At 36.4% G+C, this 16729-nt stretch overlaps 1 protein-coding gene across 1 annotated transcript in view; it reads left to right on the top strand.

Annotated features, from left to right (window-relative positions):
- Positions 1–16729, top strand: part of TNIP3 (TNFAIP3 interacting protein 3) — a 98188-nt gene that overhangs the window by 17691 nt on the left and 63768 nt on the right. The window lies entirely within an intron of this gene.

The following is a 16729-nucleotide window of genomic DNA, read 5'->3' as shown; positions in this document are numbered from 1 at the left end:
ACGATCAATAAAACATCAATACAATAATATAATTGATATTTATCTCTTCCTATTTGGAATAAAAAAATAGAAGATCTTGAATCTTCTGTATTTGTTTAATGGAGCTTCAGAGGTACAAATATGTGTGATATTTGCCATAACTTTATTGGTCTGAATTTACAAGGCTAATCTGGATCCTAATTATTTCCTCTGGGCTCACTATTCCTTCTAGGAATAATGCTGCTTGCTTGAGTTCATTTAAGCATCCATTATACCTAGTGTGACATCTTTTTTCTGACCACAAGTGCGTAGTTTTTTTTCCCACAACTCTCCATACCAACTATGTGTCCAATAATTCAATTTGGTGTTGACACTACGAGAAGTTAGTACAGACCCCACATGTTAAGGCCTCAGTCCCACAAGACTGCCCATGCTTCAGAGGCCAGTTATAAGTCCAGTGACCACCCATACTTCTGACCAACATGCTACAAATTCAGAGGTTACCACAGCCCCGTCCTCAGGTTTGGTAATTCATGAGAAGGACAGAACTCAGGAAACACATGTTGCCAGTTTATTATTAAGATACAACTCAGGAACAGCCAGATGAAAAGAATCCAAAGGGTGAGGCATGGGGATGCTGTCACACAGCGTCCTCACCCTTAACAAACCTGCCATCTTCCTAGCACATCAATGTGTTACCAACCAGGAAGCTTTCCAAATCTCCTTCCTCAAGAGTATTTATATCCATACAGAACCCAGTAGACATAAATTTTTTTAAAAGAGTATTTACATCCCAATGTCCAGCTCCCTCCCCTTCCTGGAGATTGGGGAATGGGGCTGAAAGTTCTTACCTTCTAATCACAAATTTGATCTTTCTGGTGGCCCCGCCCTGAAGCTCTCCATGGACTCCATCCTGACAGACTTCATTAGCATAACTTAGGTGTAGTCCAGAGGACTGTATAGTTAAAATAACAAGAGACAGTCATTCTTATCACTTAAGAAATTCCAAGGGTATCAGAAGCTCTGTGCCAAGAACCAGAGACAAAGAAATGTATTTTTTATTATATCACACCCACTTGTAACAGCCCAATGGATTCTCCTTGCCTGTTGCCTAGACAAAGCCAATTTATCGAGACAGAGGAATTGTAATAAAGAAAGGATTTATTTCAGGCATAGCCAGCTGAATGAGAGACCAGTTTTATTCTTACTCAAATCAGTCTCCCTGAAAATTCAGGCATCAGGGCTAAGGATAATTTGATGAGTAGGGGATTGGGACATGGTAGTCCTGATTGGTTAGGTTGGAGATGAAATCATAGGGATTTGAAGCTGCCCTCTTGTGCTGAGTCAGTTCCTGGGTGGGGGCCACAAGACCAGATGAATCAGTTTATTGATCTGGGTGGCTCCAGCCGACGCATTGAGTTCAGGGTCTGTAAAATATCTCTTCTTGGGTTTTACAATAGTGATGTTATCCGTAGGAGCAACTGGGGAGATTTCGAATCTTGATGTCTCTGGCTGCATGACTCCTAAACCATAATTTCTAATTCTGTGAATAATTTATTAGTCCTATAGAGGCAGTCTGGTCCCCAGGTAGAAGGGGGTTTATTTTGGGAAAGGGTTGTATATTAGTTCATTTTCATGCTGCTGATAAAAACATACCTGAGATTGGGAAGAAAAAGAAGTTTACTTGGACTTACAGTTCTGCATGGCTGGAAAGGCCTCAGAATCATGGCAGGAGGTGAAAGGCACTTATTACATGGTGGCGGCAAGAGAAAATGAGGAAGATGCAAAACCGGAAACCCCTGATAAAACCATCAGATTTCATGAGACGTATTTACTACCACAAGAGCAGTATGGGGGAGACCACCCCCATCATTCAAATTATCTCCCACTGGGTGGCTCCCATAACACATGGGAATTATGGGAGTACAATTCAAGATAAGATTTGGGTGGGGACACAGCCAAACCATATCAAGTTGTTATCATCTTTGTTTCGAAGTTAAACTATAAACTAAATTCTTCCCAAAGTTAGTTTGGCCTACATCCAGGAGTGAACAAGGTCAGCTTGGAGGTTAGAAGCAAGATGGAATCTGTTAGGTCAGATCTCTTTCACTGTCATAGTTTTCTCAGTTATAATTTTTGTAAAGGCAGTTTCAAATTTTTGGTCTCTTTGTCTAAATTGCTCTCCTCTGTGTGGCTGCCATGCCCCAAATCTGCAGGTTTATTGTTTTTATTAACTAATACCTTAAGTCAGCGTTAAAGTAGTTAAATAAAGTATTTAAACATGGATGAAATTATGAAATAATACAGAAAGTAAGATTTAAAGATATATGGCCTCTGCATATAATTAATTGCCTAATCCATTAACATTTAACTATTATAAATCATTCATTGACATATCCTGGTTTCTATGAAACTTTAATAGATTTAAACTTAATGGAATTTTCTTGATTTTCCTGGGACTTGTTAGTTGCTTTTTTTAATTTAGAAGTTTCTGCTTTACAGCTGTCAATGCTTAATGTCTATTTTATGCTTTGAGTTAAAATATGTCATTGATCATTGTTTTTTACTGATCTTGAGGCTTTTTTTCTGTACTTCTGAACAATTCTCTGAATATTCAGGCTTCCTTCCTCTTCTTCAATTTCTAGTCATTAACCACAGCAACAAATAAACAGCAAGCAAAACAAAACAAAACAAAGAACCCCAGATCACACATACTATATTTTCACTAATATGATCTTCCATGACTGTTTTTTTCCAATGAAAACATTTTCCTCTACCTGATCACATTTTTTTTTGCCTTAGCTGTTTGCCCTTTGGAGTCTATATTTGAACTTATTTCTATTTTAAATTGAAAAGTTGACCTTTGAATTCATGTGCAACTCCCATGAATTCAAAATTAGATAGCTCTGTACCCTCAGGAGCTTAGTGCAAGAAATAAAACACGGCTGGGCTCAGTGGCTCACACCTGTAATCCTATCACTTTGGGAGGCTGAGGCAAGTGGATCCCTTGAGTCCAGGAGTTTCAGAGCAGCCTGTGCAACATGGTGAAACCCCATCTGTATTAAAAGACAAAAAAAGAAAAAATTAGCTGAGTATGGTGACATGCACCTGTAGTCCCAGCTGCTGTGGTCTCAGTTATTCAGGAGGCTGAGGTGGGAGGATCTCTTGAGTCTGGAAGGCTGAGGCTAGTGAGCTGTGATTGTACCACTACACTCCAGCCTGTGTGACAGAGGGAGACCTCAAAAAAGAAAAGATAAAACACACACACACACACACACAAAATATATACAAATGTAACATCTCAACACCTTTAAATACATTTATATTTTAAAAGTCAGAACAATAAATTTATGATAAAATTCATATGAGAAAAATGAATAATTTATAGATTATTTTTAAGGAACAAGTTGATTATCATCAAATTTAACTTACCTGAGGATTAGGGAATAACAGCTCCTTCCTAATTGTGTTAAGGTGAGGATTAAATGAGATAATGCATGCAAAGTGTTTAGCAAAAGGTTCATTTTGATTAAGACTTGTGTATTCATCTACCTAATCAATATTTCTACTTGAGGAGTCTAAAAGACATCCCAAGTAAGAGTCTCCTAAGACTAGTCTAAGTTTGCTCTTCTTTTGGTCTTCCCTGTCTGATATTGTTTGGCTATGTCTCCACCCCAATCTCATCTTGAATTGTAGTTCCCATAATTCCCAGGTGTTGTGGGAGGGACCCAGTGAGAGGTAATTGAATCATGGGAGTAGTTACCCCCATGCTGTTCTCATGATTTTCAGTGAGTTCTCATGAGATCTGATGATTTTACAAGGGGACTTCCCCCTTTACTCAGCACTTCTTGCCATCCTGTGAAGAAGGTGCCTTTCTTCCCCTTCACCTTCCGCCATGATTGTGAGTTTTCTGAGGCCTTTCCAGCAATGCAGAGCTGTGAGTCAATTAAACCTCTTTCCTGTATAAATTACCCAGTCTCAGGTATTTCTTCATAGCAGCATGAGAGCAGACTAATACACTGTCTCAATAAAGGGCAACTTTATTATTTCCAGTTTCTTAATCTGAAAGAACTTGGAGGCATCCTTGAGCTTTTTCTCTCTTTCCCTTTTCCCTCCTACTGGCTAAATTCAAATTATGCCCAGAATCCCACCTTTTCTCTCCACATCCCTCACTACCATTCTGTCCAAACCACTAGCATCCCTAGCCTGCATAATTTCAAGAGCTTCTTAAACTGTCTCAGTACCTTTACCCATGCTTCCCTACAGGCTGTTCTAAACCCACCAACAAGAGTGATCTTTCCAAACTATGTCACATAATATCCCTCCTTTGCTGAAAACCCCCATTCACTCAGAGTAAAAGGCAAAGTTTTTACAATGCCCACGAACCTCCTTGAGCTGGCTCCCTTTTACCTTTCTAATGTAATCTGCTACAACTCCCCTTTTTACTCCCCCAACTCCAGCCGTATTTTCCTTCTTGCTGTATGTTGGAAAAACCACACAAGCTCTAGCCTTAGAGATTTTGCACTGGCTATCTTTACAGGGAATGCTCTTTCCCCAATAAGCCACATGGCCCGTACTACACCTCCTTCACGCCTTGCTCAATTGTCACCTTTCCATAAGTCCCACCTTTGATCACTCCATTTAAAATTGCAATTCCCATCTCCCCAGCTAACACCTCATAACCCTGATTCCACTTACATTGCTCTATATTTCTTCTATGACACCTATTACCTGTTAAAATGCTAACTAGACAAAGAACTACTACAAATGGGAAAGGGAAAAGACAACCATAATGAAAAATCAGTCAAGAACCAGAATGAACAATTAAAGAAGAGAAAAGCAAATGAATAATGAACATACTGAAATATGATCAATATCACTGGTAATTAGGAAAATACAAATTAAAACAATGGAATTCTTTTGGTTGGCAAAAATACCAATAACACCTAGGACTGACTTCAGTTGTAGGAAAATAAGAATTCTTACACATAGCTGATAGAAATGAAAATTATTGTAACCAATTTAGAAAATAACCAAGAAGCACTATTAAAAGTTTTAATGTACATACCCTTGGACCCAACAATCTAATATTGGTAAATCTATTCTATATAAATAAAATACTAGCATGTAAGAATATATCTAGACAGGTATTTCTATTGTGCATTGATTATAGTGACATCAAGAGGAAAAAGTAATTAGAAACAACTTGCTATTCCATCATAGAGAAATGATTAAGTTGTGAACCCTGAAAATCTGAGACAGGTCTCAGTTAATTTAGAAAGTTTATTTTGCCAAGGTTGAGGATGCACGGCTTAGGAGGTCCTGATGACATGTGCCCAGGGTGGTCAGAGCACCGTTTGATTGTATACATTTTAGGAAGATATGAGACATCAATCAATATATGTAAGACAAACATTGGTTTGGTCTGAAAAAGGCAGGACAGCTTGAAGTGGGTAGGGAGCTTCCAGATCATAGGTAGATAAGAGGCAAATGGTTGCATTCTTTTGACTTTCTGATTAGCCTCTCCAAATGAGGCAATCAGATATGCATTTATCTCCATAAACAAAGGGATGACTTTGAATAGATTGGGAGGCAGGTTTGCCCTAAGCAGTTTCCAGCTTGACTTTGCCCTTTAGCTTCGAGATTTTGGGCCCTAAGATTTATTTTCCTTTCACAAAGTAAATTTGGTCCATTCATAATTTTCAAATATTATTTCGCTATTTAAAATAATTAGAGCAATATGTATGAACTGATGGAATAGTCAGAGATTTTTTCATAAAAGGAAAATAACCAAATAATTAGCAGAGTTATATATAATACAATATTTGTTTTAATATTAAATATTTAATTTATAAAATATATATATTTTAAAAAGAAAGAAAAATATTTTGTGTATTAGTATGTATATATACACACATATATTGTATATATACTCTACTTATATTTGTATAAACACAGAGAAAAATATGGAAGAATGATGTTAATACTAATTATCAGAGTAGAGTGGAACTGAAGGAAGCATAAGAATATTAACTTTTTTGTGTTCTCTAACGTTTGCTTGTTAAAATTGGTGTATTTCTATAATGTAAAATATCCATTAAAATATAAAACAGGCTACTATTTGAAAATACACGGTCCAATAACCTGATAAATAAGTTTCTGTATTATATCAGATGACCTAAATTGTATTATATCAGATGACCTAAGTGTTTTATTTTAATAGGTTTTTGGGGAACAGGTGGTGTTTGGTTATATGAGTAATTCTTCAATGATGAAATCTGAGATTTTGGTGCACTATCACCTGGGAAGTATACACTACCCAATGTATAGTCTTTTGTCCCTCACCCCTGTCCCATTCTTTCCCGTGAGTCCCCAAAGTCCATTGTATCATTCTCATGCATTTGAGTTCTCATAGCTTAGCTCCCACTTGTGAGTGAGAACAGACGATGTTTGTTTTTCCATTCTTGAGTTACTTCACTTAGAATAATGGTCTCTAATTCTATCCAGGCTGCTGCGAATGCCATTATTTTGTTTCTCTTTATGGCTGAATAGTATTTCATGGTATCTATCTATCTATCTATCTATCTATCTATCTATATCACATTTTCTTTATCCACTTATTGATTGATAGGCATTTGGGATGGTTTCATATTTTTGCAATTGTGAATTGTGCTGCTATAAACATGCTTCTACAAGTATCTTTTTCATATAATGACTTCCTTTCCTCTGGGTAGATATCCAGTAGTAGGATTGCTGGATCAAATGGTAGATCTACTTTTAATTCTTTAAGGAATATTCACACTGTTTTCCATAGTGGTTGTAGTCGTTTACATTCCCAACAGCAGTGTAAAAGTGTTCCCTTTTCACCACATCCACGCCAGCATCTATTATTTATTGATTTTTTTGATTATGGCCATTCTTGCAGGAGTAAGGTGGTTTTACATTTTGATTTTGACTTGCATTTTCCTTATAATTAGTGAATTGAGCATTGTTTCATGTTTGCTGGTCATTTTTATATCTTCTTTTGGGAATTATCTATTCATGTAGTTAGCCCACTTTTTGATGGGGTTATCTGTTTTTTCTTGCTGATTTCTTTGAGTTCCTTGTAGATTCTGGATATTAGTCTTGTGTTTCATGCATAGATTGTGAAGATTTTCTCCCACTCTGTGGGTTGTCTGTTTACTCTGCTGATTATTTCTTTTGCTGTGCAGAAGCTTTTTAGTTTAATTAAATCCCATCTATTTATCTTGTTTTTGTTGCATTTATTTTGGGTTCTTGGTTATGAAGTCTTTACCTAAGCCAATGTCTAGAAGGGTTTTTCCAATGTTATCTTCTAGAATTTTTATGGTTTCAGGTCTTATATAAGTCTTTGATCCATCTTGAGTTGATTTTTGTATAAGGTGAGAGATGAGGATCCAGTTTCATTCTTCTACATGTGGCTAGCAAATTATTCCAACACCATTTGTTGAATAGGGGGGAGCCCTTTCCCCACTTTATGTTTTTGTTTGCATTGTCAAAGATCAGTTGGCTCTAAATATTTGGGCTTATTTCTGGGTTCTCTATTCTGTTCCGTTGGTCTATGTGCCTATTTTTATACCAGTACCATGCTGCTTTGGTCAGGTCACTATGGCCTTATAGTGTAGTTTGAAATTGGGTATTGTGATGCCTCCCAGATTCATTCTTTTTGTTTAGTTTTACTTTGGCTATGTGGGCTCTTTTTTTGATTCCATATGAATTTTAGGATTGTTTTTTCTAGTTCTGTGAAGAATGATGGTAGTATTTTGATTTGAATTGCACTGAATTTGTAGATTGCTTTTGGCAGTATGGTCATTTTCACAATACTGATTCTACCCATCCACGAGCATGAGATATGTTTCCATTTGTTTGTGAGATGACCTAGATTTTTATCTCAATGCTTCAAAATAATGTGACATTTAAAATAAATTATATGATTTCAATGTTGGAGTTTAGGCAGTTTCCTTAATTCACATATGAGGAAAATGAGATCCTCATGTACTGATACATAGCAGATTCTTTGTATATAACTGTTGAATAAATGAATATGTGTGTATTAATCAATATACAAATGAATGAGCTAAGTAATTGCCCAAATCATAGCTAGTTGGTTAATCTAGAATACAGCTCTTCTGATTCCAGGTCCAGGGCTCTTCCCATCATGACACAAGCCTGGGAGAACAACATGCAGACATGTATTGCATGAAGCTAGATAGGCTTAGCTAGAAAACTCTTACAAACATTCTAGCTCTAAATTCGCCTAAGGCAAAAATCATGATGCTCATGCTGTAGAACTATATTTATGGCTTCTTAGAAAACCTATTGTCTTTTATTTTTGGAGTTTTGTTTGATTTTGAGACATACAATATAATGCTTAAAAACTAATTTTAAACACATGAGATACAAAACAATGCCTAGTAACCAGATGTTCCACTCTGGACCCTGCTGCTCTGTAAGAAGCCAGCTATTGACCACACGCCATCTTGCATAGAATGTCCTTGTGGTTTCTGCAGTAAGCCCTCCTGTGGTCCTTCCAAGCACTAAATAAAGCATCAGTATGGCCACTCAGTTGTCCCCTTTCATGGAACATTTGATTAGCACGTTTTCTGGACTTTCCTCATACCTCAAAACTTTCTTTCCTGCCCCCTACTCATCCAGACTCATCAGAAGCATCCATTTACATAGCTTAGAGTCCATTCATAAATTAATCATGGTTATTGCAGCCACCAAAGTTCCCCTTGACCTTCAACTCCTACTCTCTTCCCCAGCACACAGTTCCACTTTTGCTAATATTCAGAGTATCTTACCAAAAAGTGACCTTTACTTTCACTCTCACCAAGCAGATCCAAAAAGCCAGTTTCACTTTGTGACACTTCCCTCCGGGTTTATTTCTACCCATGATAAGTGATTTTCCAGTACAGTTTTGTTTGTTCTCTTAACAGAGCCTGAACAGAGGACTTGAAATGGCCAGCTGAGCTGGGGTTCTAGAAATCTGCTGGATAAAATGGAACAAAAAGCTCTCTGAGGAAATTAAAACAAAAATAAACAACAACAAAGAATCTGTTGAAAAAAGGTAGCCAAGGTGCCTGATTACTGGCAATAACTCCAGGATCATTAAACCAATAGCTTTGGCAGTAAGTGTTTGCCACAGTTCTCTTTGAACTAGATTGTTCTATCATAGGAAAAGATAGCAGTTTGTTGGTGGTTACTAAAAACACCACAGGAGCCCGCTGGTCAGGGCATGTGTGCTCGGGGGTCTCTATGAATCCAGAGACTGCCAGGGACCCCACAGCTGCCAACTGTCAAAGCTCTGGGTAAAGATGAAAAACGTTGCTCAGAAGTGTGGAAAACCCCCTCAGCCTGACAAGTTCTAACTAGGTACAGTTTTGAGACATTGTGTCTAAATAAAGTCTACTGAGGGCCCTACTACAGTTTTTGAGAAATCTTGGACTGTAAATATTCCTCTTCTTAGTGGATTATGCAAAAGGGAATTTGTAATTTTGTAGCATCTCTGTCGAAACTCTTCTGCAGTTGTCTCAGTGAACCCATTGTTCAGCATTCTCAGGGGTGGTTGGTGTTACCTATTTGGGTGAGAACCAAGGAAAGAGGAAGCTCCTTTAGCATGTCTGTGCCCATTTGGAGACAGTAAAGGAACCAAGTGAACATGGTCACAGTGTTGCAACATACAAAAGAAAGAAATGCCAAATGCCATCTCAATATTGACAGGTAAGGGCTCTGCCTCTGACCGTGGTTTTTGAGGGGATGCAGTTCCCAGGGCAATGCCAGCTTGCGTAGTGCCTTTGTGTAATTGAGAAAAAAGCACTCTTTCTTCTGGGCATACGCAGCCCCACACAAGGTCTCTTGGCTGGGCAAGTAGAGAATGGGCTGTATCCCAGCCTTCGCTCCTAAGCCACGTGCTCTTACACAGCAACTTACACAACCATCCTCAGGTACCTACTCTGACAAGTTACCTACTCTGATGCCACTTGAAAAGATTAGGCTTCTTTGGTTTCCTTTCTTATCTGAGGATACCAAAAGAATGATGCCTCTCTTCTGGGCATTGTGAATTTGTGTTCACATGGTCAGCCTTCTCTTCTCCAGGCCATTCTTCTCAGGCTGTTGAAGCTTAGCGCATGCACTATTCTTAACTTCAGTGAAGAATAGAGGAATTTGGGAGGTAAAAATCAATTCAGTGATAAGCTTAATCTCAGATCTCTCAGCTTGTCATGGGTTGAAATCTTTAATCAATGGTTCCCAGGCATCACTTCCTCCTCCCATTCATTGATCCCTGCTCATAACCAGGGCCTTTGAAGACCTTGTTTTTCCTACCCATCTACCTCTGCCAGAAAGGGGTATTTCTGGGCTAGAAACATAGTAATACTGTTTTCTTATAGACCTCATGTCCGACTTCTTTTAAGTGCAAACTGCTGTCTAAGTAACAACTAGCTTTATAGGTATATCTTGAAGCTTAGTGTGCTGTAGATATTATTAGTATTTTACTAAAAGTTTCCCAGCTGTAGCATCCATCCCTTCCCGGTTCCCTGAAGTTGTATCGCCACCATTTCCGTGAGTGTGTCCCAGGTTTCCCTAAATTTTCTGGTTTTGTTTTTTGTTGCTTTATTTTTTGTTTCGAATTACCTATCCCCTCTCTCTCCTTGCTCAATGCTTTCAACTGGACCTGACATGTCACATCTGAGTTTTCTCAAGTCCCTTTGTTTGGTTGGTTGGTTTTAGGATTTCACTAAACTTCCTCTTAATTGTTTACAACTTTGTATCTCTGGCCATCAAAGAAGATCTATACCCTTTTCAAAGATCTCTTTTAAAGGTTTACATGTTAAAGGCAGTCTCTTTCTCATTATCCTAATTCTTCATTTTTATTTAAAAATTTTAAATACCTCAGAGCTATATGTATATTTATGACAGCTCAGGCCATCATTACTTTGAAAGAACAGCTTGTTCTCATAACATATTCCATGATTTTGTTAACACTCTCTTTGAACTTATATTTTCCAGACACATAAACCAACTTTTAAAAATTTTGCCTTAAGGCAACCCATCTTCTTGATCAGTTGAGTTGGCCTTCACTAGATCTTTCAAGCCATGTTTATTAAGGAACTTGAGGGTAAATTCACTATAAGTTTGTTTAGAGGCAAAATAATGCTATAGTTTTTGTTGTTTTTAACAGAAACCTTGAAATGTAAGCTCCATGAAAACAGGGATTTTTTTTTTCCGTTTTGTTCATTGACATAATATGCTAACCACCAAGACATGCATCCGGCCCATAATAGGTGCTCAATTGTTATTTGCCAAATGAATAATAAAATCCAGTCATTGAGAAATTTTGCACTGTAGCTCTGTGAGAATGATTTCATAAGCAAACAATCCAAATGCCTTGTAAACCTCTTTGCACCAGAAAGTTTATGCTATATATATCAAATCCATATGTTTTGGGTTATTTTCTTCTCTAAACGCAATTCTTTACAATGAAGGTCATGTGCTACTTTTCAGCCTATTCCTATAAATTTGTGCATTTTCTCTGTAGCTTATTCCTTTTGCTTTAGCATTTTGGTTTGAAAAATCCTAAAAATGTCATTGCTTACTTTCTCTTACAAGTAATTTCTAAAAAAACAAGAATGAAAGTTCTCCTAGCCAAGGTCCTTAAGAAAGAACAAATATTTATACTCACCCAGAAACACGTCTGTTATCTGCATCCTCTAGTTCTTTTCTAGGATCTATTTTTAAAAACATGATGAACATTGTCATAGTTACTCAATGTTTAAAATTGCCTTTTCCTGTAATATTAGCGAATCTTTCACGTGTATTTATTCAGTCAAGCAAGATTTGTCATTACAGAAACTTTTCTTTCCATAGCGCAAAACACTTGAATAGTAGTGAATCTATACCATGACATTCCACTGCTCACTGGTAAGGACTTTGACTTTCTTATATGGCTCTCCTTATTAACAAGAAAAATACCAACAATCTTCATTTGTCTTTCATGGTGGCTAATGTATTTTGGGGAGGATTTCTAAATTTGCCCCCAAATTCTTAGGTAATTCCCAGTTTTTTGTTTATGTTCAGTTTTCCAGCTAGGTTTGGAATAGATTTACATGTTAAAGACAATCTCTTTCTCATTACTCTCTTTGATTCTTCATTTTTATTTAAAAAATTTAAATACTTCAAATGTGTATTTTAGCTTGAACTTAGGTGTTCTTTTTTTTTTTGAGACAGAGTCTCGCTCTGTCACCCAGGCTGGAGTGTGGTGGCCTGATCTCAGCTCACTGCAATCTCTGCTCCGCCACCGAACTCAAGCGGTTCTCCTGCCTCAGCCTCCCAAGTAGCTGGGATTACAGGCGACTGCCACCATGCCCAGCTAATTTTTGTATTTTTAGCAGAGAAGGTGTTTCACCATGTTGGCCAGGCTGGTCTCGAACTCCTGACGTCAGGTGATCCACCCGCCTCGGCTTCCCAAAACGCTGGGATTATAGGCATGAGCCGCTGTGCCCGGCAGGACTTAGGTGTTCTTAAAGAGAGCATTCATATAAGAACGTCCAAAGTCTTTAACAGTTAAGCTAAACAACAAGTTTCTTAACTCTTAGCAGCCATCTACTTGTTATTTATGAGTACAACTTTTATATTGCACTGATAAATAGCCCACTGCTTTCCAGTTGATTTTTTCCTATTTTGATGTATTTAACACATTGTATTTTTTGAAGTTCATTAAGACTTTGAGTCAAGTCTATTTGTGTTTGTTCTTGAATGCTTTAAACTGAATTCTTATTCTACCCATGGTTCTTTGAGTAAAAGAAGGAGAATTTTATTTCTTATTTTTTTAATGACCGATGAAACGCTAATCAGAAAAAATAAAATATAAAACACTTTGTATCTCTAATCTCAGTTTTAAAAATACATATATAAATAGAAAGAAAATAGAAGCAAATCTATCATAATTTTATTTTAAATTTTCTACATTGAAATTGTATTATTATAACAATTATTATAAAAATCTTCATACAAAAGATTACAGTACTTGTTTTTTCTATTTATTTATTCAGCATTTGTTGAGCCTTTGCTAAATATTTATAGTTATCTTTGGTATTAATGTATATTACTAAGCAATTGTTAATTTTTTTATCTTCAAAGCTCTATATACTTTATATCTCAGGTAATTTGTAATTCCTTAAAAAAATAAATGTAACAAATTCTTTGGTTTTCCAAACTGGGAATTTCACATTTAATTGTTATCATTTCTATTACATAGTCAACCACACACAATTACTTCCTATACCAATTGCAGAATTTTAGCTCTTTAGAGCCAAATATTATATTCATCCATTTATTTTCTTACTTAAAAAAAAACTATACTTGTTACAGGAAAAAACTTATTAAAAAACCTACCTCTACCATTATCACTAGTTGATCTGTCTTAATTCTTTACCTTTAGCAATTTACAAACACAAGTTTAAAATGGATTTTTATCACAGTATTAGTTTTAGACACAAAAGCTATAAAAAGAAAGTATTGTGGACCTTGTCAATTTATTTTTGAGTACAGAAAATGGATCATTTATTCCTGAGTAAACGCAGTGGTTAAGAGCTCACTGTGAGCAAATTACTTAATCTCTGTGAGTCTCAGTTCCCTCAACTCTAAGAATAGGGAGACAGTTTCCACCTTAAGAGGGCCTTCTGCAGACTGAATAAAATCAAGCATATGGTGTTTAATGCAGTGCCTGGCTGCATGAATCCTGCCATCACTGTGACTAGTCTGGGCAGGAGGTCTGTTTGTTTGTATGTATTTCTACAAGCATCAGCAACGTGAGTGTAAATGTCATTTATTTAGCAGAATGCTACTGCTTCCCATTCATCTTATCGTCACTCACAAAACCAGTTCACTTCACTCCCTGCTGGTCCCTGTTCTTACTACCGAATGCTATCAGCCCTGGTCAGTTTATTTCTGAAATGCCAGCTATAGTGAGACTTGCCGTTGCTGCCAAGTAATCTAACTTACCCAGTTTCAGGAATTTGTCTTCTAGCCTTTGTATAGCTGCATTACTACAAATACTAGATGTGATTTTATGTCAGTCATATAAAGAGAATTATGAAGAACAACAAACACTTTTATTCCAAACAATTTTATTCCAAATAACTTTTAATTTCCTGGTCTCTCACATTGTCATGACCGTTGTTAATTCCCATCTGAATTTGATTGTTTGACATGTTATAATAAACAAAGAGAACCCAATGTTTTTGACATTTAACCTGTGAAAAAATGGTCCGCTCTCTATACTCAGAAATAAATAAACAAGGTCCATAATACTTGGGTTTTATAACTTTTCTAGCCAAAGGTAATGCTGTGATATAATTCCATTTTAATCCATGTGATGCTGTCTGATGTCAAGGCTCATACCACTGTTGTTTAAAGAATAATTTAAAAAATTCCCTTATATGCACATTTCTTCCTTCTATAATCCCATCTAAAATTATGAGCATACAAACAGTTGATTCTGAAGGTGTATGGGGGTTACACAAAGAGGTTTTTAAAAAATATTTATTGACTTAATCGAGAAGTCTTTTTTTTTTTTTTTTTGCTTTTTCACCCAGGCTGCAGTGAAGTGGCATGATCTTGGCTCACTGCGACCTCTGCTTCTGGGGTTCAAGCAATTCTCCTGCCTCAGCCTCCTGAGTGCTGGGATTACAGCCACCTGCCACCATGCCAGGCTAATTTTTGTAATTTTAGTAGAGATAGGGTTTCGCCATGTTGACCAGGCTGGTCTCGAACTCCCGACCTTGGGTGATCCACCCACCTTGGCCTCCTAGAGTGCTAGTATTACAGGCGTGAGCCACCACACCCTGCTGAGAAGAAGTCTGTGTGTGTGTGTGTACTTTTTTTTTTCTATTGTTCATGGATGTTAGCACTGACTCATATTTCCAAAGGCAGGTTTCTATAATCTGAGGATTCCAACAGAGCCTATTTGTTTTTTATGAGAAGTCCGCAGGGAGGTGAAATGCCAGCCATTAAACAGAGCAAAGATGAAGACACTCAAGGTTTAGGGGTTTTGTTTATTTTGTGTTTTTTACTATTTGAACTTTAAATATTATAGTGGGAGTATTTCATTTCATTTTTTAGAATCCTTGGGCTAGAATACGCCATCACAGTAATATGAGGCACACAAATGCTCTTCCTCCACATCCTTTTAGAAAAACAAAACAAAACCTAAATCATCTTAGTTGCTTTGGTTTGCACTAATTTCGTAAACCCCAAGAAAGATTTATTGGTCTGCATCTTAGTTCCTGCTACATAATGAAATGCTAATTTCATTTTTGTAAAATAATTTCTACATTGAGCAAAAGATAATTTTAAGATCAAATCAGATCTTATTTTTTAGGTTTAATATTTTAATTGCTTTTTTGCACTTATAAAATAATTTTAAACTTATCAAAAATTTTTAAGAAGTGCACAAAAATATTTTTTTCCTCAGCCATTTGGAAATAAGTTACCACTGGAAGTTTAAAGTCTGCTTTGTGAGAAAGAAAAAAATTTTAAAAAGGTACCACTGGATGATTTAGTATGCATATCCTATAAACAAGGATATACCACAAGATAACCATCAAAATCAGAAAATGAACATCGATACAGTACTACATCTAATCCTCAAACCCCATTCAGGTTTTGCCAATTATCCTATTAATATCTTTTGCATAAAAAGGCTCCAATCCAGGATCTTACATTACACTTAGTTTTCATAAATTTTATTCTTTTACAATCTGGGTCAGTTTCTCAGTCTTGGCTTAACTTTCACGACCTGACACTCTGGAATATTATAGGCTTGATATTCTGTAGAATGTCTCTCAATTTTCTTTTGGCTAATGTTTCCTTGTAATTAGATTCAGGTTGTATAATTTTGGCAAGAATATCACAGATGTGAAACTTTTTTTATGCATCTTGTCATATGATCATAGTTTGGATTTTTCTCATTACAGGTGATTTTAACCTTGATCATTTGATTAAAGTGGTATCTGCCAAGATTTCCCAATGTAGCATTATTCTTTTACATTTCCCCTAATATTCATTACATACTTGGTGGTAGGAGTATGAAATTATGTAAAGATCCCATTTCTTATCAAATTTTCAGCCACCAGTCTTGGCATCTATTGATACTTCTTACTGAGATTATTACTGTGACGGCTGTCAAATAATGATTTTCTAATGGGATAATGTTCTCTACACTTATCAGTAGGCATTCTAATGTAAATAAAAGCCTTTTCTTATCCCCATTTATGTTTATTTTAACATTTGCATCAGTATAGGTTAGTAATTCCTACTTTATTTGATGAATTATAATGTATTCTTATTATTACATATTTTGATATTGAAAGTATGCCATATTTGATCAATTCTTTGAATCCTGCCTAATTTCTGGCACAAAAAGAAATTCCAGGCTCATCAATTTCACACTCACATGAAGATCACAGAAGAAGAGAATGAATATGAATTATTGCAATTTTTTATAAAAATGAGCTTACATATGACAACATAATGTCTCTTCTCATCTCTGATAGCGTGGCTCAATCCTTTTGTATAGCTGCTAAAGCAGAAGCCACTTTTTGTCAGACCCCTTGCATTAGTTTTGTTAGAGATGGTACAAAATATTCTGAATCAAATCATGATCGGTTGTTATTATGTATAGGGTAATTCTACATATGTATAAAATGAGAAGTGTTTCTGAAAAGCTTCT

This window comes from Pongo pygmaeus, chromosome 3 (genome assembly GCF_028885625.2).
Source record: "Pongo pygmaeus isolate AG05252 chromosome 3, NHGRI_mPonPyg2-v2.0_pri, whole genome shotgun sequence".
Taxonomy (NCBI): domain Eukaryota; kingdom Metazoa; phylum Chordata; class Mammalia; order Primates; family Hominidae; genus Pongo; species Pongo pygmaeus.
The sequence above is the reverse complement of the archived record's forward strand: the minus strand, read 5'-3'. Positions and strand labels throughout refer to the sequence as shown.